Raw genomic sequence first — 27,575 nt, forward strand, 5'->3', positions numbered from 1 at the left:
ACGCTCCTTTGCCCACTTCTTCGTGATTCCTGACCATTTTAAGAAGAGGGTCTCTTCCATTTGCAACTCTATGTGCTGTACCCAGAATAATTCTGTTGTGAATACATTCAAGACTCAATATTCCGTGACCACCTTGACGGCCTGAGATGTACAGTCGTGGAACGGAAGACATAAGATGCATGCTTTTGTTCATGTGCATAACCTTTCTTGTCCTGATATCAAGGGAGCTGAGCTCGTTCTTCGTCCATGGAACTACTCCAAATGAATAGAGTAGTACCGGGACGGCAAGCATGTTCGTTGCAGATACTTTGTTCCTCGCCGACAGTTCGGACGACCAAATCTGTCGGATGAGACGTTTGTATCTGCTTCGGAGCGTATCCTTTATAGATGTCACATCCTGAATGCGGCTCTGTGGCACGCACAGTTATGTATAAGTCTCTCCAGCGCAAAGGTGTCGTATAGCGCATCTATCAACGAGCTCAGGATCTTCAGGGATGCCATTAAGTTTTCCTCGCTTCAAATAAACCTTGGCGCATTTGTCTAACCCAACTTCCATTCCAATTTTCTTAGTATATCGTTCGACCATCCTTAGAGCTAGATGTAGTTGCTCTTTGTTTTTAGCATAGATCTTAAGATCGTCCATGTAAAATATATGAATGGCCTTGTACTTTCGATCTGCAGGTTTACCGCACAAGTACCCGTCGGAATAGTTGTTCATCCCTCTTAATACTTTTTTCACCTCCTCGGTAGTGATGTGGAGGTATTCTTTATCAGGTTTTATGAGGGCAACACATAACTCCTTGAAGCTATTTATATTTTCTGAGTCTTCGTCCGGTCTATGCTGTACTTCGTAGACTTCTCTCCAAAATACTTCGACCTCCTTTGGTTTGGATGGATGTTCGACAGTAACTGGAGGGTCTTGGAAGAGTCGAGATGGGTCAGAGAGAAAATGTTGATTTTCTCTGACCCACCTCTCCCTCCGCTGTAGACTTCTCTTAGCGTCAGATAGTATCCGTATTCTGTCAACAATATGCTATCTGATGGTCAGCAGCTTTGACTTGTTAAGTGTGTGATAACGGGTCCGGAGTTCGCGCGCGAACTTTTGAACCTTGGCGGTAAAATTCCTGCCAGATGTGATGTAGTCAATCACACACTGAATGCGGGACGCGTACTGTCTTCCCCAGTCTATATTTATGGCAAGTTGATGCATTCGTCTTTTGGTCTTATGATCAACCGTTGGTTTTTGTTTTACGGTTCGCATCGGCCAAAGCTCTCGCTACATTATACACACAATAATTGATAGCTCAGAGGTCGTATTCTCCGGAAAAATGTCCACGAAGCTCGTCATCCATTTCAGCAAGATCTTTAGGCTTGAGAGATACCTTGGTGTTGATGTTTCTTCGGGTCGTAAAGCATCGCTCTTCCCCTATTGGATGCCTGCCCGCGGTTGGTCTTATTGTCGCCTCTCTTTCTCTGTTGCCGGCTTGTTCTAGCTATGGTAGAGTAGGCGTTCCGCTTACATAGCCCCTTTTTCGGAGTAGTTCAGCATGGTTTCGCAGACCTTGCTGCGAAAAGTTTGATAGCTCCGGGTGTTTCTCGCACCACGGAGCATGCAGCCGTGCCATGTAACTCCGTTCAGGGGCCACACTCGCATCGTAGCACTCTAGCAAGTCGTGATTCAGTCGCTCCGTCCACCCAAAGGTCGCGAGATCCCGCCGATCGATCGCATTGAATCCATTTTCGTTGGCTCCCCCAGCTCTGGATTGGTCGGCATTGTTGGGAGCCCTGCGCATTCTGTTGTTTTGAACCGCACTTGCTACCACTATGTTTGGTGTTGTCATTGTTGTCCCCACGAGAAGCTAAGGAAAGGGGTTCGTCCATCCTTGTAGAGCCCCGCATGCAAGGGTAAGGCTGCGTACTCTGAGAGGTCGCCCGGTATCGCAGAGTCACCGTTCTAGACACCTCACCCAGGTGCCATTCAGCTTTCGGCACGGTTTTCACACCTCCGCATGGGGGTTAATTCCTTCGGGACCACCCCTGGACAATTGTCCGCGACTGCCTATTTATTTTTGTAACCATATTCAGCAGAAACTCGTGGTACAGGGACCCTCTATCCGCAACTTGAGGACGCGTTCGGTGGCTTTGTCATAGGCCCTTCGGTTTGATTCCAGAGGAATCAAAACCGAACCGAAATATATATATGAAACTCACGTATTAAAATTGATAAGATCGCTATTCTGAAGAATGATTCTTTATCATTATACTGTATCCCAGTTCTTCGGAATATTTTTCAATTTAATAGAGGTTTTGTAGGAGTGCTTTTCTCTGAAAGAAGTTGGCATTGCAGGAGAAATTCATCTCTACTCGTTCTTATCTTTACCGAGGTCGTCTTACCAGATCAGAAGAGATTGAGCCGTCTGCCATAGGGATTGTACTTGGCTATCGTTTACAGGCGAAAACCATATTTAAATCGCGCCACAAAGGACCAGTCTGAAAGAACCTGTTTCATGGGTTCTTGGTCATTCCTCTACCAACCGTATTACGTGGTTCTCGTTTCGCGAGAGACTGCATCATCATATACGTATTTTCTGCTATTTTTCATTGTTCATATAAAAGCTATTTAAATCCTCATCCCATATTTAATTTCAATTCTAATTATCAAGGTAACTTGATTAGTAATTAAAAACTCCTTTCCAAAAAATTACTTTTACTAAAATGTTTTAATGTTCGAATATATGGAGACGAAACTTTTCCTCGTGAAAGTCATTAGGTGGATTATCATGAAATACGTTTAATTTTAGAGAGAATTTAGCTAATGAAAGTAGATTTTAATTAAAATTTATATTTTCATAAGTACTTGCTTTTTTATGTCGAAGAATTGAATCTGTAAATATATCTGAACACTATTAGGGGGATCGTTCAATTTAAAAATATGCCCACTTTAAAGACAAAAGATATAATATAAAAATGTACTCATATTTTTTCTGTCGATAGTAATAGTTAGGCGCACTGAAATATTTTTCTTCAATTTCTAGAGGTTTGAAAACATTTATCTTTTTTTTTTGGCCTTTGTGTGGCTTTCTGATCCTTGTTATCCTTTAAATAAGGCGGGTGAAAGCTCGCACCTTTCGTCTGGATCGAGGCCGGGACACAATGCAGTTTTTATGTGGAAGGGGAGCACGCAATGAATCCGCGGAGAATCACTGCGAAGCACCTGTCTATCAGCTCATTCCCCGACGTATTTATATACCTGCTGTATTAACGTTTTTGGCACTCCCAGAGAGATAACGCTTCCAAAAATCCGCTTTATGAATCACATTATTGCCCCCATAATAGATTTAATTCATAATTACACTCTTTTTTTATTTATTATTTATACAATGATATTATCTGCGCGACATATAGGCAGGATGTCTAATAATTAAAAAAGCCGCGAAATAGCTGGGAATTAAAATAAAACCGGTGAAAATCGGCAATTAATCCGGAATACAATTACGAGCTGGAAATCACATTTAAAATTTTGGAAAGTACGATATTTTTTGTTAATCCTGATAACACAAATTAATTTTAATTTTCATCCTTATCTTAAAAAGTTGTATTCACGAGATATGCGACACTGCTTGAATATGACTTTTAATAGCTTTTTCAGTTTTTTCGTCAACAAACCATTCATATCTATTGATAAAGATTATAATTTCGAATTTCCTGCACCATCAATTTTGTAAATCGAAATTTCTAAATAAGTAAATTTATTTCCTGATAAAATTTAGCTTTGAACGTTTCTACACAACAATACAAGATGATGAATTTTAAATGTAGATGAATTTCATTTTTACATTAAATTAAGTAAGTCACTTAATTTCAACCAGAAATGGAACTTGTGCAGTGTCTCATATTTGATATACGAGTAATATGATAATTAACTGACAGGTATGTTGAGTTAAGGATATGATTTTCATTCGAGCGCTCTGAAATTCAATTCGAGCTGGCAGAAAGGCATGCGCGAAATGCGATGCGACGATGCACAAACACTTAAAACGGATTTCGGCGATTTTAGAAGAGGACCCAAGAGAGCAGCTGAAAGTAGCCAATATGGCGTCGATAGCGCTGAATAGTATCGATCAACACTGAGCTCATGGTAGTCCTTTCGTCAACGTTTTCTATTTTGATATATGTACCAAGATCTATAACGGATTTTTATCATGAATAGAATAATCCTACATAGGTGATAAAAAAATATATAAAAAAGGGATTGAAGACTCACGTTTTGTACCTGGTAGATTAAAATGGATAAGTGCCTTGTTTAGTGTCATTAAGTTCTTTTTGCCTTCTACTAATTTTATGGAATTGAAGAATAAAACAACTGGATTTATTAGGCATAAATGAATAATTTATTCAATGCTCACAATAAAAAAATATATTTATTTCCTAAAATTTTTCAGTTTTTAATTTTATATTAATTTCATGTACCTAATAACTGAACGATGGCGCATATTCTTTCTTGAATTTCAACAATCAGCTGACTTATTAACCTATAAGTTTCATTTCACACGCACGCGTTGACGGAAAGTTCTTAGAAAAATTTTTAATGACTTTTCATTGTGAAGTCTGAATTCTAAGAGAAAAATGAAAAGCATTTCAGATGATTCTCCAAAATTCCAAAAAAGAATATAAAAGATTTTAAAGCCAAATTGTTTAATTGTGCAAGATTACAAAAAATAACAGCTATCATGTTAACTAAATCTGCGCAAACAATTAGGGCATCGAAATTGTATTATATTTCCCATATTACAAGTAAAAAAAAACGCCACCAGCGTAAGTCGAAATGTCTGAAGCATTTGTAATCTAATTGTAATCGTTTTCACTCGATACCATAAATTACAAAAATATCATTTCGTTTAAATATAATAAGATGTCAATATGTAAAATTACACATAGGTAAAACTTAAGCTAATCGTTTTTATTTGGGCTTCTAACAAGAGGAGATTTGCTATTTAAACTCAGGAAATGACTTGTAATTTGGTGAGCGGAATCTTTAAAGTTTTTCCGTATTATAAATTTATAAATTGTTTTGTGAGCCCAATTTTTCGTTCTAGCGAATTTGCGAGTCACGCGATTACTGTGTAGACTATAGAGTGAGCAAAAAATATTTGTATCGAGTTATCTCATGTTCGAGGTAATTTCAACTTTGCCTGCAGCAGTATGATCGATGGGCATGTTTCGAGCCACACGTAAGTGGCCACAATTCTTTTCAAGAGTGTGGTCTACATATAAAAAGGGAAAATGATTTAAAGTGTCATGTAGGAAATTAAGGTAGGTGTTAGAAATTAGTTTCAGAGGATTTATTTTGGAATTTCGATTATTTTATTGCGCACATGTAAAAATACTGTCCTACACCTGACCTTTGTTCCTGCTATAAATTTACATAAAAGAGTATCCGTAACTTTAATTATAAACCCTGTAATCGTACAGTCTGAAAGATACCCCAAATTTCATAAAATATTTTATCCAGGCTGTACTGAACTTTTTATTTGCGAAAATTTTCTGGTAACATGCCCTCCTTGGACAGTGAGTACAGCACGGATATTGCTCGCAGGAGGACCCGCCTCGAGTTTGCATTTGTAAATGGCAAAAGCGTGTACGCCGTACAGCCTCCGAACGTTCTGCATTCGAAGTACAAATCCAAAACTACAGCGCATCTCGGTCGAGTTTCGTGATATGTTTTTCGTATTTCTCCAGGTTTGCTGAATGCAATTTTGCAAGAACTAACTTCAGCTGTTCCCAAAAAAAGAAAAAAAAGTGTTTGCAAATAAATTGAATTGGGAAGAGTAGCGAAAATGGATGAACTATAAGACTCTCTGATTCGGACTCTAAAATTAAAAGAGAATTCAGAAAAAAAATAAAATGCAAAGGAGTCAAACTTTGTTTTTGAAGTAATTTTTTTGGCTTATTCACGTGATCAGACTTGAACTTTTTTTATGAGAAACAAAAGGGTATAATTTCGTGGAGGTGAGAAAATCGTACCGAACTATTTCTCGCAACTGACGAGCTCTTGACTCTGGGGTGTAAAACTTTGATTTGCGGTTTTCCGGCAGCCAATTTCGCTCGTGTACAAATTTGGCACTCGTAGGGAGTTTAGCATATTTGTGAGCGATTTCTTCCTTATATGATTGTATGTATACCATTTGCCAACACAAACTACGCAACTCTGGATATCCTCTGTGGAACCATTGCACCACTTCCTTCTCTACTGAACTCGTCTAAATCTAAACATGCGTCTAAATTGTCGGAAATCGTTGCAAACTTAGCCAGACTGGCTTTCAAGTTTCAAGTACTGCCACCAAATCTGCTACAGCTCTCGGCCTGGGTTCTTTGTTGTCTAACGGAATTCCCATTGTTTACAGAACTTGAGGAATCTGTTCTCCCCTGAGTGGTCGTTAATTTCACTAGAAAAGCGAATTATATTTTCCCATGTCGGAATTAAAGCTATTCGCAAATTGTGTTTGTGCAATGGCTTTAGAGCTGCCAGATTCGTGTTCTAATTTGAAATAAGTAAATAATTAGGGTCTCAATCAGGGTCTTTAAAATTAGGAATTAAATCCACAATTGCTTGCTACAGATTTGGAATGATTCTTTGGAGTATATTACATTCCTTTTATGTACTTGATCCTCGAATTAAAATTGCTTTTTAATTATATTTTCGAAGAGTCAGAATCATAAGTAGTAACAGTGCTTTGACAAGAGAAAATGCGATTATAACTACCGAAGAGTCGTGAAAATCCACTAGATTTATAACTCCTGCAAAAGACGAACGCTGATTCAGCTCACTTCAGCAGAAACAGATAAGGAGCAGTAACTCCTTCTGAAAATGGATGGGGGACCGAGAGTGAGTTCAGCTGTCGTACTTAATGATTAATCTATTTTAGGGTTTCAACACTCTTCTTCCTTCAACCTAAAACCTAAAGTATGGTTCCGACGAAGTCGTAAGTGGTGTCAAATTCGTAGGGAGTGATGCACATTCCACTTTATTGAACATTGCTTTTATGTATGGGGTGGTCATTCTATATTATCATCGTTTGAATTATATACTGCCTAAATCCCGGCAGAAATAAAGCATCCAGTCATTTGCAATTTTTAAAGAGAATCTAGCCCAGCATAACTTATACAAGGATTCCCTGTGATAAATATAAAACTTCAGCTAGATGTCTTGGGTATAAATGGTAGCACTTGAGGGTGAAATATTGAATTAGTGGCTTTGGATCGATGCTCTTGAATAGGTCAAGTTGACATCTTGCGCTAACATATGGGTTCTGGCTTCAGTCTTGTCCTGTCCATATTACATTCTCGAGTTAGCGTCCTCGTCCGTTTCCGGTCATGCCGTGCACGTGATTAGACGTGTGATTGATCGACAGACCCTATGTTGCTCCGGAACTTTATGGCTCTTGCACCTATGACGATGACACGATGATTAATCGTAACTCCTTAATGGACGTACCTGCCGATCAAGATACAAATCGTCTTTTCTCCATTCTTCTTTTGATTGCTATCGTGCTTCTGATCAGTTTTTAATTCACCAGCATTGACTTCATCTCACAGACGAGATGCATGATGTAAGATATAAAATTTATTTTTCGGATAACTCAAAACCTGTAACGCAATGAACGTACCGTAAAGGTATGCACTTGAAAAAAATTAAAATTTCGAGCCATGTGAATACAAAGTTTCTGGGTAATTAAGAATAATGACAAGAAGTAATCTCGAAAAAATATCGCCTTATTTGAGGAAATTAAGAACTCGCTATGCATTTGCATGAAAAGCAGAAAATTGACGATAGGAAGTAACAAGACAACACTGTGTGAGACCCACAGTTAATTTGGTAAAACCATAATTCTACCGTTGTTTTACTTCTGCTCGTGATTATCATCGCGAGATTAGCTTGGATTCTTTTGAAATGACTTTTTCTTGGCGAGTCCTTAGATCTTCCTCGACTTTTTGACACTTTTAAAGCTTACAACAAATTTTCTTTATGTTAAAAAAATTTTGTAGACGTTGCAGACTAATTATATTTTTCGTATTTACTAAAACCATACACTTTACGCGAGACTCTTTGTTTTTCAGCAAACCTTTTATTTCGTTTTTGAGATAAGTCACGATTTTGCATTTAATAATTCTGCGGAGTTTAGTCACGAGAGTGAATGTTCAAAAGTTTGTGTATTAATTCGCCAAAGAGGGATTCTTCTTGGGCATTTCATTCTTTTCCTATCCTATCTTGAGCTTCCCGGGGGAGCTTCCGGGCTTATTGTATTTCTTTTACTTCCGCGAAGTCGGCTGAAGCAAATTCATATAAACCTGAAGCTTATAATCTCTACATTTGCAGAAAACGCTCAGGAATATAAAAGATTTTCTGCAGAATGTAATATTAATTTAAAGGGTTTAAAATACGAAATTAAGGACGTGCGCTATCGCGTAAAATAAGATTCTATCGTTTCTTTAAACAAATTTTATAGTTTTTGTCACAGTTTTTATTATTCGATTTCTTGCACCGGAAATGTGGAGCTATAGTGTAATTTTGGGTTTTTATTTCTGTTTGAATTCACTATTGTTCAAGTGTCATTCCGTTAGTGAGCAAATATGAAATTCCTCTTTCAAAAGTGACATGTGTTATCTCAAGAGTTTGCGGCGCGTACAAGAGAAACAGGATTTCTATTCACGTTCTAAATTTGTACTTCCCAGACGTACTATATTGGAAATTTTTAAAAGTTCATTTCCTTCTTTGCTCCATTATTCACATTTTTAGTCAAGCTTTATGTTAATTCAACGCTGAATCTTTGATTATTGTACGATAATAGACAGGTTTGATGACTATATACTTTTTCCATTGTGGAAGTACTCCTTAGAGCTGGCCTTTACTTTATATACAATTTTGTAAAATTCTTTTTTGTTTGAAGTTTACTTTGTGGAGTTCTTAGGAAGATGTCCGCAACATTCTTGAAGATTGTAATTTGATTCTTGAAGGGCTCTTTTGAGAAAAGGAGGAAGAATCGCATCACTCTTTGAAAAGAAAATATATGTTTTGCAGAAAGGACAGTAGTAAAGGATGGAGACAGCCGGGCGACGAAACTTTCGTCGTTCACGAAATTCTATTCTCCTCTGGGAAGAATGGCTTGTGGTCTTCACTTTAGTAAGCGATCTTTGCGTTGCTCCAAACGGGGTAACTTTATACCTCAGGTTGACTTTATGCTTCGTAGCCCTCTGGATGCGCAGTCTTTTGTCTCCTGCCACAGTTTATCGTAACCCTACACTTATTGTGCATCCATCTCTTTCCACCTCGACTTTTTATTGTTGCTTTGCTCACTTGTTAGCTAAATATCTGGCAACTATTTTTTAAACCTTAAGTCTAAAGTTGCCATTCTGGACATTGTTTTCATATTTTCTGAAAACTTGCCTTAAAATGTATGAGGAGCAAGCCTAGTTTTATCTTTTAGGTTATTGAAATATACCAGATCAGAAATCGGGTGAACCGGGAAATTCCGCTTTGGCACAGAGAATTTCAATAAAGAATTATCATTTTGACTTAGAGACTGGGAATTTTAGGAAAGAAGTATTGGGACAGAGAATTTTTAACGAGAATTATAATTCTAAGCTGCAGTATAGAATTTTAGTAAGTAAATTCAATTTTGAGTTTGGGACAGGGAATTGCCGTGAAGAAATGAGCATTTTTACGTTGGTACATGTCATATCAGACACTAATAATTATAGTTTTAAGTTTAATTTAGGAAATTTCAGAAAAGAAATATAATTTTGACAATAGGTGCAATGAATTTCTGCACAGAATGATAATTAGGCTTGGAACAGGTAATTTTTCACTCAGACCGGGAATTTTGGAAAAGAATTTTAATTTGATTTTGAATAAGGGAAATAAAATAAAATCTCTGTTCCAAGTCAAATATTATTATTTTTAATTCCTTGTTCTAAATCAGAATTGGTTTGCATTTAAAAAATCTTTTTTTTCACCCAAAAATTGGCCAGAATTTGAACTTTTCCTCTTAAAAATTTTATAAAAAGAAATACTACATATTTGAATTGTAACAGAAAATGTTGTACATAAATATAATTCTGACTTTGAAACAGGGAATTTGGGTGAAGAGTTATAATGTTTACTTTCGAACCAGGGGATTTCCGTGAAGAATTTTGATTTAGACTTTAGGTCAGCGAATTTTCGTAAAGAATTTTTATTTTACTTAGATCAGAAATTTTTGACATGGAACGGGAATTTTGAAAAAAACTTAGTCAGATTTAGAAGAAGGAATTAAAAAAATATCCCTTTGAAAATTCAGAATTATTATTCTTTGACAAAATTTTATTTTCGAAATAAAAAGTGCAATTCTTACGATCAAAAATCATCTGATGTTCCACCTGAGAATAATAATTTATTCTTTTCTAAAATTTCCGGTTCTAAATTATAAATCTTGGAAATCTTTTGACTATGTTCAGGAAAACCAATCTTTTTTTAAACCACGCATTTTTTTGTTATCGTGACGTAAATTGTTTTGAACATAATCGTGACTTGTCGCGGGCAACTATGGTTAAACGGAAAAAAGTTGCATGTTGAATGACCTGAAGCTATTTTCAAGCGGTCGATAATCTACGTTTGTAGAAAACCTAGTATATGTGTATGCTTTGAGAATTTACTGGTCAAACGGAATATGATTTATATATCAAGCTGAGTGTATCACATCTTGAGCCAAATGACCATTCATTATTTATTCCACCTACGATTTTTACAGTTGATATGCTAACGATCGGAAAAATAAGTGAATGGTCGATTCTATATATTTTGAATAACACTCCAAAATTTACTCTTTTAATTATGGATGCAAAATCTTAGGTTTTGCACACAATTTCAAGTTCTAATTGTTGCATAATTTTAATCGGAACTTTAAGAAAACAAAATTGAACAATTTTATAATAAAAGGTTTTGTGTCAGAGGCATTTAAATCATTTCGAATCATCATTTGAAAAAAGTGTAAAAAAATTTACATTGTTAATAATAAGTTTAATATAAGCTTTTTTGATTGTTTTTTTTCCTTTTCTAATTGAATTGTTCCATAAAATTGTTCGATACATAATATATTATTTTATTCTATTTAAAAGTAATACGTTTAAAATAAAGATACCTGAAAGTTGTACTTTTTCGAGTCCAATTATAAGAGGAATCATAATTGCATGTCATGAAATTTTTATATTTCAATATTTATATTTCTAAAAATGTAATACGATCGGGAATACTTTTAATCTTTATATTATATTTCAAAGAAAGACGTTTCCGTAAGGCGTTTATTACCAGAAAAAATGTCAACCATTACAATTTCCTTATTTACATTTATTTACGACAAGACCGACTGAGTTTAGACTTAAGGTGATTTAAGAAACTTTTATCGATTTAATCCGTCTAGTAACTCTTAGGTTTTTAACGTTTATGATTTTTATGGTACTCTTAGGATAACCAGGCGCCCCTGGGCCTTAAATACCGAGCGTCATCCTCGTGGGATTTCCCCGGGGATTTTTCACTTCGCCTTTTTCCGACTGCGATCGAAAATAAAGGGTCGCTTCTATGCGGGAACCGATACAGGCATCCGGGAATCTCCGAAGGCAACCGAATGCGGCTTCGTGTCAAATTTACATGCCCAAGAGATATTGGGTCCGTTTCATTGTATGTCAGATTTTAATTATCTCTCCTCAAGAGAACATCTCTCTAATAGCTGACCGTTGCAGCTCCTTGTATCGAGTCAGCACAACCGCATAAAATGTAAACTTTTAGTGTAAATAGCCCTCCATTCCAAATCATGTAAATACAGTCCACTCATCAAATAAACTTTTCATATTTTTTATTTTAAATTTGTGCCGATTTTCTTATTCATTTCGAAAATTAGAATTGGCATCCAACAATATCAATTCCTTAATTTTAAACTGATCGAAATTATACAATTATCAATTTCAGCTTTTAACATTGAATCAGGAAAACTTTAACAAACTTTATAAATTAAAGAAGTCTGAAATTAAAGAATTCGAATTTAAAAAAAATAAAATTTAAATATTTGTTAATTAACTAATTTCATAATATATGTTTATTAAAAAAATATCAAATTATAAAATGATGAAAAATTTTGATTCAAATTATGCAAAACTCAATCAAGACTTTAGAAAATTTAGAAAATTGGTACGAAATAAAGTATATAAGTAAATTTGCAAAATTGTAACTTTAAAAGTCTTAATTTCAACCCTTAATAACACAGCCACACAAAAAAGAACCTTTTTACGACTCTGGAGGTCAGACCAGGTTTACTATGTTTTTGGGGTCGCCGAATCCGAATCAGAGATCCTAAAAACCGCAGCACTTCAGGGTTCTGACATGACCTCAAAAAACTTTATAAACATTTTTTTGAGTCCGGGGGTCAAACCATGTTTATTATATGTTTTTGGGGTCGCTGAATGCTAATCCTATGTTGAGTATGTGAAGATTGGTGCAAGCCAAATTTTTGGCATTCTGAGTTCAACATGCCAAATCGGAGGAACTTTTTTCACTCGCACACTCAAACTAAAAAATAAAACGAAATTTCAAACAATTACACAATTTTTTTAGTGTCTGTGTTATTTGTCGGAAACTATGCTGGACGATTTGTAAAAAATATTCAGATGAAATGCACCTACCAGTTCTACAGGAGAATCCCCCTTCAGGCATGATCCGGAGCCCCTGGATCAGACCATGTTTATTATATGTTTTGGGGTCGCTGCATCCGAATCGGAAGACCAAAAACCCCCAGCATTTTAGGGGTTTGACCTAACCTTCAAAATATCTCGTAGTCTAAGCTACTCGATGTACACCGCGAGAAGGTTGCACGATCGGATTTGATACAAAATAGGGGCCATCCATATACCACGTGGACGCGTGGAATTTTGCCATACCCCCCTCCCCTACCTAAACTGTCCACGTGGTACATGGATGGTCCCATATAGTCCTTACAAGGGCTTTTGGCAAAAAATTTTAATTTGTGGATTCATATTCAGCGACCCCAAAGACATACAGTATACATGGTCTAACCTCCAGACTCTAAAAAAGATTTTCTTGTGTGGCTATTTAAATGAGCGTTACAAAATTATAAAATCCCAAATGAATAGTTTTAAATTTACAAGTTTCTGCTTGTAACTTCGATTGGGTTAGAAAAGTCTGTGTTACTTGTGAATTATTAAAATTAATAACTAGAAGTAAAATAGTTTAAAGTTAGCTATTCAACTTGTTTGTTGTATCTCGAAAAAATAATAGTTTTTTTATTCAGTTTCTTTAAATTTATTTATGAATACAGTAATCCGATCAGCGTATTGATCTGGATTGCACTTAAGAAGTTTCTAGCGAAGACTCCTTCACTTCCGAGCGGCTTCTTTCAGTTTATAAAGTGTCGAAACTTTTCTAATTTTAGAGTATCCCGTTGTATTTAACATCGTAATTTAATTTGCATTTCCTCTCTCGTCACTCAACTTATATACTTTCTTATGATTTAGTACTGCATTATTTCCATTATGTAAATCTATATAACCCAGTTAATAGATATTAAATTTTCACACTTTTTTAGATTTAATGCATTTTTTTATCATTCAATATTCTTTCAACATTATCGTATCTTACAATTTAAGAAAATAATTTATAAAGATATCCAAAGAATACTGATTAATTAGACTTTGCTTCATACACAAGCAAGTAGGAATATTTTTGCATAAATCATTTCCAAATTCAGCTAATTAATTTTTTCCTGAGTTTCGTAGCAGGTGGTAGATTTCTTGCGCTATTCAAAGTGGTCGAAGTAGTCACAAGGTACTTGGCAATGACGCAAGAATGTAGGTCAAGGGGTTGTAATTCTCGTTCTGGTACCACTTTACTCAAAGGAACTAATTTCCTGCGAAATTCCAAACCATGACTAGGTTTCTTCCTTTTACTTTGGATTCTATGGTAATTTACATTGATTGTCAGGAACTTTCCTCTTCTCTCTGTTCAAAGATTTTTTTATGATAACTAACAATAAGATAACATCCGCTATCTTAAAACGTCACTCTTATCACAAAAATATACACATTTAACTTAATTTCCCTCAGACAGGGTGGTCTCAGGCCAGGCAAAATATTGAAATCAGGAATTTTGTTGATCCGGGAAAGTTAGGGAAATGTCAGTGATTTAAAAAAATGTGCAGAAGTCAGGGAATTTCGGTAAAAAGCACTTTAAGTAACTGTTAAGAATAATCAGGGCCTGAATCACATTTTTTCACTTTTCTTTCAAAAGATTCCAAAGAATTTACAATGTTTTACAGTATTTCAAAAGATTCCTAGAAATTTTTGACAGATTTCAATCATTAGAAGGGATTCCAATGCATTTTGCAGATTTTAGGGTATTTTAAAAGATTCCAACCCATTTTCTTTAAAGACTTTCAAGGGAAATTTCAAGGGATTTGAAATATTTTAAGGTATTTTAAAAAACCCCAGGGAATTTGTAAGAGTTTTAAAATATTTAAAAATATTATAAAAAGATTTCATGAAACTTTCAAGGGCTTTAACATTTTTCAAGGGATTTCGAAAGATTTGAAAGAAGATGAAAAATTTGAAGCAATTTTACAATATTCCAATGATTCTTCAAATTATTTCAATAATTTAAAGGAACTTTAAAGGATTTTCGATATTTTAGGATATTTTAAAAGATTCCAAGGAATTTTTAAATGATTTAAACAATTTGAAGGGATTTTATTTAAGGGGTTAGAAAAAATGAGCATGCCGTTATAAAGATTTTGTTACAATTTCAGAATACATTGCACGATTTAACAGGACCTATAAGGTTTGAAGATATTTTGTAATATTTTAATGGAATTCAAAAATTTTATTCGCAAGAAGTGAGGCATTTTGTCGGGTTTCAAAGATTTGAAGAGATTGTCAATTATTTTTTGGAATTTATTCTTATTGTTTGGAATTTTGTTTAATTTTTTTAATCCATGTGAATTTTTCTTAATTTATTTAGTTCTACTCAATTCAATAACTTTTTTTTAGTTTTTGTTTAATTCATATTGAAGTCTTTTTTTAAGCTCACCTTGAATTTTGAAAGGACATTTCATCAAATCCTTTCAAATTTTCTAAACTCATTTCAACGTATCATAGAATTCTTCTTGTTTTCATTAAATTGTTTTGAATTCATTCCCGTTTCACTAAAATCAATGGAATTTTTGTTTTTTTTCCAATTTATTTCAATTTTTTGAATTCTTTTAAATTTAAGAGAACATTTGTCACATAATTAATGAACATGAATCACTTTTTGGGTTAGAAATTATTCACTTTTAGTCACCGTTTCAGTTAAAATAGGTTACTTTTTCAAGTAAATTAAGCTATGGCAGCTCTGTGAATAATAAATAAAAATTTATCATTTTAAATTTTTAAATTCTTTTACACCATGTAAAAAGATTCTATGGTAAAAATATCACATGATTAGAATTTTGTTTTTTAAACAATAATGTTCAGGGAAAATAAAAAATTAGGGGAAACTTTTGGAAAAGCCAAGAAATTATGAAAATGAAGTTTTTCGGCTGTCCTGTCACAGAAGCAAGTTTCAAATTTTATGATTCGATAGTCTTCTATATCTTTAAATTCTCCAAGTTAAATTTGATATTTAAAAAGCTCTTCGCGGTTGTTTGTAACTCGGCGCAAAATTCCGTATTGAAAGTTCGCTTTTATTCTGAATTGAGTGACAGACACAACGGAGAACAAATGGCCAGGATTCAACGCCTCGGGCAAGCAAATCCCCTTTTAATTGAATTTTTTTCTAGATTAATTAGTGGATCATTTTCCGCCTATGTATTTTAAATCATGTGTGTATGTGTCAATCTCAATGATGATCGTCATTTGAAATGTATAAAGTTCTTCAGCTAAAAATAGTTTTCATTCTTTTTAGTGGTGTTATGGTCTCAATGCTCGCGAAAAGGCAACATCGAAGGAAAATGCACTCGCTCTGTGATTGAATTCGTGTATCTCGTTTTACGAAATCGGATTGAAGATTGGATTTTTATTTTGTATTCCGCTCTTTGTCTCCATGATGAGAGTGCAATTTTCAATTTAGTCAGTGATTAATGGCCTGCTATAGAAACCACATTTGTTTTAGTTTAATATTCGCAGTTTTCAAAAATAATTAAAATTTACAAATTGTTGGCTCATATGTAAAGCTTAAAAAAAATTATTAAAAAAAAAGATATAAAATAAAGATAATACACAATGCAAGACACGTTTGGTTTTTAGTATCCGTAAAAAAGAGATTAAATTCGTGAGGTCTCGTTTAATTTTTTCTGTAAAATACATTTTAATTAAAATATTAAAGTTATGTGCATAAAATATTAAAGGAAGTTTGGACTGAACCTAAAATGTCTCAATCTAAAATTATAACGAAACTTGTTCCCGTTAGGACCTTTAAGTCCTCTGTCTCCAGACAATTGCTGCAAAATGAGTATTGTCGAAAAATGCATTGCCCTTGGTAAAGTGCCAGATAAAATGTCTTTGTGGTAAGCAAAGTGGCTTCACAAGTGCCGTTATGGGCTTGAAAATGTTTCTAATTAAGAAAATAATTTATAGCTCTGTGTTTTTCTAGTACCACTTGTGCATTTCAGCAGGCCAGTAAATATGCAAGCGCCGCATAGGCAGTTAGAAAAAGAAGTCTCATAATTACATAGAGGCATGCGCTTGAAATTACACCCAAGCCTGTCATAAAACATTTTCTACAAGTTAAATTTTTCCCTTACGAGTTTAATTTTTCGATTACAAATAAGCATCACTCCGATGGTAACACCTAATTTAGTACCTCTTGGTAGAATTGATCAGTTTATAGTTTATATCCTTTTTAAAGATGAACTTTTAATTGGATAATTATTGTAAGAATTTTTACGAAGATTTGTTATAATCGTAAGATTAAACATTATGTGCGCTTCTATTTAGTTAGTAATAGTTATATAATTTGTTAATTATCTCATTAGCTGGAAGCTCGTCTATTAGCTTCAGTAATGGGACTTCCACTCGTCTAATTTTATGAGACTTCACATGGGATGTAATCGATTTCCCTTTAAGTTTGAAAACTGCATTATTTTAACGGGATTATATTGTATTACGTTTTGGATGTAATTACGAGTTGTTATTAGTAGATATGTGTTCTTCATCAAATATTTAGTTGTTTAATGTCTTTTCTTTAACCCTCGGACATTTTTGAAGTGTCTTTTTTATAAAACGGAGAATCAGTTCAGGAGAGTAGACACATTACTTGACAGTCCATTTTCATTTATTTATTAAAAGTAGAAGAAAAAGAATATGTGGAGAGATATTAAAATCACTTTCTTTGGAAATTTTTATCAATTAATAATGGAGTAAAATTATATGGTGTCGTTTTTGATTCATTTTTTATTTATTTTTCACCTTTACTTTTGTTTTCTAAGATAACTGTTATAGAGTTTAAATTAAAAATCTCGGAATCTGATACTAAATATATTTTGTAAATGTCTAAAGCCAGGCTGTTAATGGATTTTAAAAAAGTCACTAATTTAAACCTAAGAAAATTCCTTGTTAAATGTCTGATTTAAAACTAAAATTTGTAGTTTATTATATAGTTTTTTGCCCAAAATCCTTACTTCGAAACTTTAATAATTATTCGCGAAACTGCACGAAACATACCGCGAAACTGCGTGCATTTACTTGATGAATTTTGGCTCTATTTCCAAGCAAGACTACAAGTTCGTGATAGTTAGTTTCTCTCACAAGACTACTTTGATTCTTTGTGCGATAATTCTTGCTAATTGAGATTAGGGCTGTTTGCTCTATAATTTCTCTGAAGTTTAATTTATTTCAAATGTCATATTATGTGTAACATAATACTTTAATGTATCTTTGAAAACTGATTTAGTGTATTAAGCAAAGCGAGTATAAGGGTAAATGAGAAATTGAGTGCCTGTTTCGATATATGCATGGTGTTAGGCAAGGAAGCGTCATGTTCTCATGTCTATGTATTCTATTCTTGGACAAGTGTCTAAGAATGGCTCTTTTCGACGAAGAAGGTGTGAATCTCAAATCAGTAAGGGTACGAGGGTTAGCTTTCGCAGATTATAAGGTTATTCTGACAGAGTCGATCGAAGGCTTGCAAAGAATGTTGATCCATCTAAACGCAAACATGAAGACAATTGGCCTCAAAAATAACGTAAATAAAACAAAAATGATGGTGTTTAAAGGAAAACGTGAGAAAACAATATGCAACATTCACAGAAAAATGCTGGTGTTAAACTTGTTGCAGCTCAAATTTTATTGGTCTCCCAATGAGCATTTGAGAGGCCGGGGGTTGTGGAATGCTAAAACGCGCTGTCAGCCACCTAAACATCTGTAAAAGCAACTATTTGCTTTGCGATATCAGACTAAATAATTGTTAATAAGGAAACTAATTGGAATAATATTTGCCAAATTTGCTACTTTCTTTCATTTAACAGTGCGTACTAGTCACTTAGAATAAAATGATAACTTCCTAATGCTACACTGAGAAAAATGGATTATACCCGGTAATTAAAAATATCTTATCAGGTATAATCTTGGACTATATACTATGGAACAGCGATCCAGATTATACGAAATAAAATATACAGATATTAAAGAATAGATAATACCGGATAAAATCTTGGATTATAAATTGAAACTGGAGATTTTTTAATTTATAATCTAAATATATTAAAGCCTAAAATCTAGGATATTAGAATCTATAATCCAAGATATTGAAATCAATAATCCAATATCCTAAAATATAATATCCAGGATATGAAGAACTATCATCCAAGGTATTAAATCTACCAGTCTATTCAGTCTTCTTTTTGATTTTCAAACACAAAAAAATCTGTTTAACGATTTTGAGGTTATTTTGTTTACCGAAGTGTATAGGCTCTAGGCAAACCGAAAGTTAACGTCTACTCTTGAAGTTGATTGATTTTTTTAAATATACACTTGCTCTAGTCGTTTAATTTTGGGTGAGACTTTGTATTATTTCCTGAATAATATACACATAATTTGCGAAATACAGAACACGCGGAGCAGGACACAGAGAAAAAATGAATGCGCGCGCACGCCTGAATGTTTAATAATCTCCAGATGTTAAGAATGAATATCTAAAGATTATAAGAATTTAACATCTCGAGATTATGTTTGGTAATATCTTCATATATTAGGAAAATATGATAGATTATACGCGATATAATATTTTTCGTTACGGGGTATTATTCTCAACTTGTAATATCTACATCGTATAATCCATTTTTCTCAGTGTACTTTCAGAAGGTAGGTTAGTCATGGCCGTGGATATTTAAACTAAAGCCGGGATGTGTAGAAAAAGTCATGACCGTCTATATACAATTAGGTGTTTTCACTTCAACCACCAGCTAACTTCACTTTGTTGAATACAGAAAATCTAGAGGAAATTTCTTCGAACAAACAGGCATACATTAAGATGCAGACGGTCACGACTTAGTTGTTCATCCCGGCTTTGGTGGTTTGAATGTCATGTAGGTTTTGACTAACCTAAGATTTGGATATTATATTACGTTATAAGTACAATTTTTATTCCAAGACACTAAGAGTCACTCGTAAATGGGAGGAAATTAAAAGTTAGGTAATTATTATTGTAACTTACCTGCTTATCAACATCTATTTCGCCCAAATAATGCCCGACCAAATCATCTTGACAGGTGACTGACGGTTTGTAGACGACACTTTACGTTGCTCTGGATGAGAAAAAACAGTGTCTAAATGATGCCTTACCCCTGGATTCTCCGAATGAACCTGTGTGGCTCAAATTTGTGTCAACTCACTTGAACACCGAGTTCGGCGTACATTGGAGGATCGACGATTTTCTGTGTTGCCCTAAATGGTGAGAGAATAGAACAAGTTGATAAGTACATAGACGAAGGCAAGAAAGTTATCGATAGAGCAGTGCCCATTCTCAGAAGTAAAAATATATCAAATAAAGCTAAAAGGGCAATACATAACGAAATGTTTATACCGACTGTATACTTTACGTTAGCGAGACGTGTACGTATCAGGAAAAGAATAAGAGTAAAATTAACGCGATTAACATGAAATTCGTGCGTGTGATATGCGGCAAAATACTGATGTAAAAAGTGAGCAATGAGAAAATCCTCAAAGAATGTGGAGTAGAGGAGACACTAGTGGCATATGTGAAACTAAATATGGTTAATGTGGTTTGGGCATGCTGGGAAAATTAAAGATGAACGGCTAACGAAACAAATGTATCAAGGTAAAGTAAATGGCAGCATACCCAGAGTCAGACCGTGGAAAGATTTGTTGGAATGTGTAAATAGTTTATGAAAAGAGTGTCACTGGAGTGAATGACACCTAAAACAAAAGACCCTGGACACTAAAGGGCCCGAGTGGGGAGCCTCACATGATGACTTTGTGAGAATCTCCACTTGGGGTGATCGCTAGGAGATTAATCAATAACCTGGACCGAAGCAGTATTGCGGAACAAACTTGTTATTTAAATAAATAACACGGGAATTCTAGATAATTCTAAAATTCTATATCCCCTCCCCCACATTCCTCCCCGAGTGAGTCACGCCTACCATAAAAGGGAAAATGGCTTAATGGTGTTATACTAATGAAAAGCCTGACTTAATTGCTGCAAGATGACTTGCAGAATGTGTCGTAAGAGATCGCTTGTTATTATGCCAGATGCATTCCTTCGTATGAATGCTCAATTCGGACTAAATCAGATCTTGTACTTTTGTGCTGCTTTCACGCTGAGGTTATCGTATTTGCTCCACCGTTGCACTCGACTTACTTGCAATGCGATACCCGTATTTAATTACATGCCGGCAACACACCCATTGAAGCATCTAGTCGTGACTCAGTGACATTGTTTTGATCATTAGTCAGTCACAGCATCCGGTTGAATATTTCATATTCGTTTCCATGCAAACACTCACATTGTATGAAAAATCTTTTCAAAGGACTAATTTTGTGCAATTTCTCATGTATTAATGCAATTACTAATGTTATGCATTTCTTCTGTTACAGGCGCAGACATTTCCGCACCAGAGGATTCGAAGGGTGAGTTAGTTTTATATATTTTTTTCTACTTTTTTACATTTAAAAATATATATCTAAGAGCACTATTGCTGAGCTTTAAAAAAATCAATTTTTCACTGAATGTGTGAAAATAGCGGAAAAACGTCGATGAAATAAAATAGCATTGTGTGACAAGAAACCAGAAACCTATTCGCTCTTAAGGCACCTCACGATTTCCTCCTTTCGTCTCATCGCGAGGTAGGTAGGTTAGATCGATTGGCAGATCGCGTATCCAGTATTCAGAAGCACATCTCTTCAACTTGGCGGTGCTTTGAATTTCATTACAAAATATATATAACCACTATTTCATTTTACACGCTTGTACGTATTGTAATGTATTGATACGTATTGTAACTTAGCAGTTATCCAGGCATCATAAACTTGCACATTATTGTGCAAACTTGATGCCAGTTCTGATATGAAACTTTCACGGAATGTCGCGTGATTCCATTGTCGCTTTCCTAACTTTGGTATATACCGAAAACTGAGAATTAATCAACTTTATTATTACCTCGTTATTACATTTAAAAACAACTTGAACACGATGGAATGTACCTGCGATAAAACGAGTTTAGTTTATTGAGTTAGGGACTCTTGATTTATGTACATGTAATAATCGGGACTATAAAATAACCATATTATTTTTTTTAAATTAAAGCAATGAACACTGCACAAAGGAATTATATTACATAATAAAGTATCTCGTAATATTTTTTCCGATTTACAACTCAATCTCCCGTAATTTTTATGCGAACAGTGAATTAAATTTCTAATGTTGAAGGTGTATAAAAAGTAGTTATGTAGTTTACGGAAGCGGCGGACAGTGCATTTGTATGGAGGCGGAAGGAAGCAGCGATTTTGTCGTTTACATTCAAGAGAATTCATTGCATGTGGGCAGTAAATTTGCGAGTGAAATTTTTATTCTTCTTTTTTACTACCGCCGTATCATGACGTATGCGACATACTCACGTGGCACAGCATCATAGGGGTAAATAGAAACCGTGAAAAATATCGTATATAATGTACCTACTCGACGAGGACATGTGCCAGTTGGCAATAGTTGCCTTTCCAGTTGAATTATTGGGGGATCATCCCCATTGTAATCTCCCATAAATATATGCGACGAGAATTATGTGTATATCATCACCACATCTACTACAATAAGTTCTCGCCTTCACATAAAAATACTACAAACATGCTCTTTAGGAGGGTCTTATGAATCTTATGTAAGATTTTTTTTACAGACTTTGCATAATGATAAGATATATACTTTGGAGTAAACATATATTTTACTTATACTTGTAAGCTGCAACTTTTTCATCTTTACACATGTTAAAGTTTGAACATATGTTGTACTTCACTTCTTGGAACTCAAATTACGTAACCCCTCTTCCCATTCTACATATCTCCCTCTCTCCTTAACCCCGCTCACCATGTACCCTCAAACCACTAACTACTTTTCCCTCACTCCACCCCTTCTCATATGATCCATCTTTTCTCCCCATCTCCCCTTACCATCTCACTCCTGCATTCCTACTACAAGAATACATCATAGATCTACGCAATTTCAATCCTCCTTCTTCTACAACCACTATACCTTCTATAATATTGTTATAATATTTTCACAACCTGTTCACAACTCTTTTCCCTCCATGCTTCCCTCTATTGTACATAACCATTTCACCCTCAATAAGAGGCCATCTCACCTCTCAACCCTTCAGGGCAGCCGCCTCTTTTCCGTTCACAGTCGATTTCCCTACGAACCTTTTGTCACTCCAATATCCTTTCTTTCTCCTCAATTGTCCACGCTTTTCGCACCTTGTGCCCTCTCCTCCCCACTTTTTCTAACCTACCTTTTCTCGACCATCGCCCCTAATGTTCTATGCTTCTTCTATCTCATTTTGGCGCTCTTCATCCACCCCCTGTATATTCCTATATGTTCTTAACACCCTCTTATATCTATTCTTCAACAAAATTTTAACTGCACTATAAGTTATTTCACATTTCAACTTTTCATAACAGGCCCCTCCTTTCTGTTCACTTAATATCCCTATAGCCTTAAACTCTTCCATATAATTTCTTTCTTTTCAAATACTCTATTCATCACAGTCCTTATAAACCAACGACCCCTTCTCTATCCTTTTTTGCTTTCCAACCTTTCTGCGGTCTTCCATATATCACACCGCCTCTGTTCATCGCCGTTATCACTCATTCAATCCTCTAATCTTTCATTCCATTTACTCTCACCTCTTCTTTGACACCAGTTTGCGTTGAAACACTAAAAAAGATGAAGTTTCCGTTAGATATTGGAAATTGAATATAGAATTTCAGGTAAATTTGAAAACAAAAAAGATACTTCCAGGATTGTTATGGAGATACGAAACGCGAGCATAACTGGGAAAAATAAAATTGAGTTTTGAAACGAGAGTTTTGGTCTATGCATACAGTTTACTACAATTTACTAGGCTTTTGAAAGAGGAATCTACCTATCATTTCGATCGTCGTGCGAGTTGATAGGTAGAGGGATGGGGTAGGTAAAAGCAGTGGGTGGCAATTTTGGCATTTTGCCGAATGAAGGGAAAATGGAAGCGAAAACGAGAAGCCTGTGAAAGACAGATGGATTACCCGAGGGTTTTGAATAAACATCGACGCGGCTGTTTGAATTAAATGTTCGGTAAAAGAATCCCTATTTACGAGTACGATGATTGATTGACACTTTTGTTTCGTCTATGCGCTCTATTTATACTGCTCGCACCAATCGTCATGTAGATTTTCACGCTAAATCCTCAAAATCTACTTGTAGTTTTGTTCTATTTTTTCCCATAAAACCATCAAGAACGAGGCTGAAAGTTGATTTTTTTAATATATTCAGACGAACTGGCGAACTTTTCACTTATTGACCTTTTTTCAGCCGAAAATACTGCGTGAGAATTTTTAATGCGTAACATGTAGATCATGAATAAAGTCACGTGACGTGTTTATCTTCAGCCAATAAAACAGCTCGACGACTGCTTAACGATCATTAGGGTGCTCGTTTCGGTTGGAGATAACAAAAGTCGACATGCCTCTTTTCACCCTCATATCACACTCTTTGACAATGTACTGCTCTTCAGGCACCCATCCGAAATCGGGCAAAAATTATACTACCGAAAAGGACTTTCTCGATTCACTCTGGTTCTCCTCTCGGAAACCCTCTTGATACCGATCGCACAATTTTATAAAAAAAATCCGCTGCGTGACTTGTAGGGCCTACTGTAAAAAATATCACTTATACGTGAAATAATTTTCTGCCGCAAGGTGGATAAGAATTTCAAGTTGTGCAGACTCCAGTTTATGATCCTCGTAAAGCGACTAATTTCAGGGTGAAACTTTCGAGGGTGAAAAGTCTGGGAAAATATATTTCAGAGATCTTAAAAGATGTAGTCGTATTACGATAATTAAATATTCCTGTCGACTTTTATATATTGTAAAAAGTGCACAGTATTTTCCTTATGATAATAATACTCTCAACCAGAGATAAGGGAAATTAAAGAGATTCTGTAGTTGACCGTGAGATTTTGTTCAATAGCAAGGCAACCCTTTGCCCATTTCAACAGCATAGTTTGTTTTGTGGCGCAGACAGTTACAGCACTGTGCAAAAGTGCATTGTATTGTAACATTAACAATCTTCGGGAATTCCTAACAAATCAAAACAATCAAATATAGTTACAAAGTCGTTCATTCGAGGTACATGCGGATCATTCTAGATTTGACCTAAAAGACCTAATCTTGCTTTATCTACAAATTGTATAAAGTCAGATGGAGATTCACGATAGAAAATGGTTGCTAAACGATTCAAGAACACATAGTGAATTTCTACTCTTATTCCACGTGGATTTAATATGAATTTTCGTTAATTCCAAAATACTTAACTTTAAAATATATATTTCTTGAATCCGATACGATATTAAAATTTAAAGAACACATGGCCAAGAAATGTAGTAGAATTAGTAAAAAATTCACCAATATTATTAATTGAAACTATTCGGCATCTAGGTATTGAAAATGGAAGATCATCCAATTAAGAATTTTAAAACTAAAACTATTTTAATTCTGAAAGATTGAAATCTCATTAACTATTGATTTCAATCTTTTAAAATTCATATTTTTTAAAGTGGAATCGTAACAATTTCTAGGATTACAAATTAAAATGTTCAAAAACGGGTTCTGTCTGGTTCACTTTTTAATTATAATTAAGACTCGTACACTGAAAAATAGAATGTGTTAGGATTTATGGTAGGATTTGAACAATGGTAAAGCACCTCAAATTGAAAAAAAACGAGGACAAATTGAGTTAAAAGATAACCACTTACAAATGAAAAGATTAGGTTTTTGAAAATCGAATTTGGAATTGTGATTCTTTTGTCTCGTGAATTTGGTCTTAATTTATAAATGGCGAAGTTTCATTCTGTGATCTAAAGATTTTTATTACCAGTGGTTGCGTATATTGTAATGCTCTAATTTTGATTCGCAACAGGGTTGCACATAATCTTAATTTATTGAAATGAATGTTTAAAAACGGATTCTGTTTGATTCGTTTTTTAATTACGATTTAGACTCGTACACTGAAAAATAGAATGTGATAGGATTTATGATAGGATTTGAACAATGGTAAAGCACCTCATATTGAAAAAACGAGGACAAACTGAGTTAAAGGATAACCACTTACAAATGAAAAGATTAGGTTTTTGAAAATCGAATTTGGAATTGTGATTCTTTTGTCTCGTGAATTTTGTCTTAATTTAGAAAAGACGAAGTTTCATTCTGTGATCTAAAGATTTTTCTTACCAGTGGTTGCGTAAATTGTAACCTCTAATTTTGATTCGCAACAGGGAATTTGTACATAATCTTAATTAATTGAAATGAATTTTCTAAAAGAATTATAATTATTAGTTTCGGCAGTGGTTTTCAGTAATGAATTATAATTTAGACTTTGCGACAGGGGATTTGGAACAAGAAAGCTTCGAAAAGAGTTATAATTCTAAGTTTTGACATAGAATTTCAGTAAAAAAGTATAGTTTTGAGTTTAGGCTAGGGAATTATATTGAAGTTTTACAATTTTATGGTTAGGTTCACCTTAGAACAGGAATTTTCGCTCAGAATAATAGGTTTTATTTCAGGATAGGGAGTTTAATAATTTTTGCTTGGGACAGAAAGTGTTCTACTCGGAACAGGAATTTTGGAAAATAATTTCAGTTCTGAATTAGAAGAAGGGAATTAAAAAATATATGTTTAATTTCAGAATTATATTATTTTTCAAAATTCTGAGTTTCAAACATTAATTGTAATTCTTATGACCAAAAATTATCTGATGCACAAACTCAGCATTATAGTTTTATTGAAAAAATGTGGTGTTCCAAATCGAAACCTCCATTCCATACCGCTCCACGTCGCGTTTGGTCGCCGTACAACATTATTGGTTAGAGTTACACGGATAAAACGGGATGTGGAGCAGTATGAAATGTAGGCGTAGAAATCAGAAATCTTTTAAACCTTTAAAAATTTTGATAAATCTCTTGAAATATTAAAGAATTGTGTGAAATCTTACAAATTTTTTAACTCTTTTAAATTACCCCGGATAAATTAACAATTAACAGAGAGAAGCCGGAAGATGACTGCAAATTTAAAGTCACCTGTGGGGTAGCTACCCTTAATATCATTTTGTGTAATTCTTCAATAGTACATAGTGAAATTTCAATACAAATTTTGTATATCAATTCCATGCATTTCTTGATGCCAACCTTAGCAATTGTTACATTCACCCTATACTATAATATTTCTATCACTACAGTTTCTATTAAAATTTGAGTGCTAAATAGAAGTTTTAACTGTGTTAAAGTAGAATTTCGTTTAACTTATTAGTTACTAAGGAATCGTTCGACCTAAATTTAGATTCTGCAAAAGAATAGATTAACAATTCATAATTTGCTTCTTTAATAAGTTAACGAAAATTTCGCTAAAGTAATCAATTATTTTTTTACTAATTCACGTCATGAAATTGCTTGAAAAATTTGTAACCATTTGAGAGAATCAATTACTATAAGGCAGTACCCCTTGAAAATATACTAATTAAACTACTTCAAACTGTATCCTTTACTTCGTGGGATATTCTCATTAAACAAAATGAAAAAAATTAGTTCTGCCCTCAGAATTTCAATAGAATTCGTGGCGATGGAATAAAATTCGCGCGAGCCCAGGATATGCTTTAGCAAATCGTAGATAGATAGACCACTAGATGCCATCGCTTTAAAGTGGTTTTAGCGTGAAACGAAATCCATGCTAAAAAGCTGAAATTTTTATTATAACTTCTTTAACTATTTTTGAATACATCTGCGAAGTTTCAGATTGATTGA

The 27,575-nt window shown here is 34.4% G+C and overlaps 1 protein-coding gene across 5 annotated transcripts in view; it reads left to right on the forward strand.

Moving 5' to 3' along the window:
* Positions 1 to 27,575, forward strand: part of LOC117172128 (protein tincar) — a 292,915-nt gene that overhangs the window by 33,808 nt on the left and 231,532 nt on the right. For all 5 annotated transcript variants that reach the window (XM_033359919.1, XM_033359918.1, XM_033359921.1 and 2 more), the window contains exon 2: positions 21,133 to 21,165. The gene's annotated coding sequence lies outside the window, so the exon portion shown is untranslated. The remainder of the gene's footprint in view (positions 1 to 21,132; positions 21,166 to 27,575) is intronic.

The sequence above is a fragment of the Belonocnema kinseyi genome, chromosome 4 (assembly GCF_010883055.1).
Source record: "Belonocnema kinseyi isolate 2016_QV_RU_SX_M_011 chromosome 4, B_treatae_v1, whole genome shotgun sequence".
In the NCBI taxonomy this organism is placed as follows: Eukaryota; Metazoa; Arthropoda; class Insecta; order Hymenoptera; family Cynipidae; genus Belonocnema; species Belonocnema kinseyi.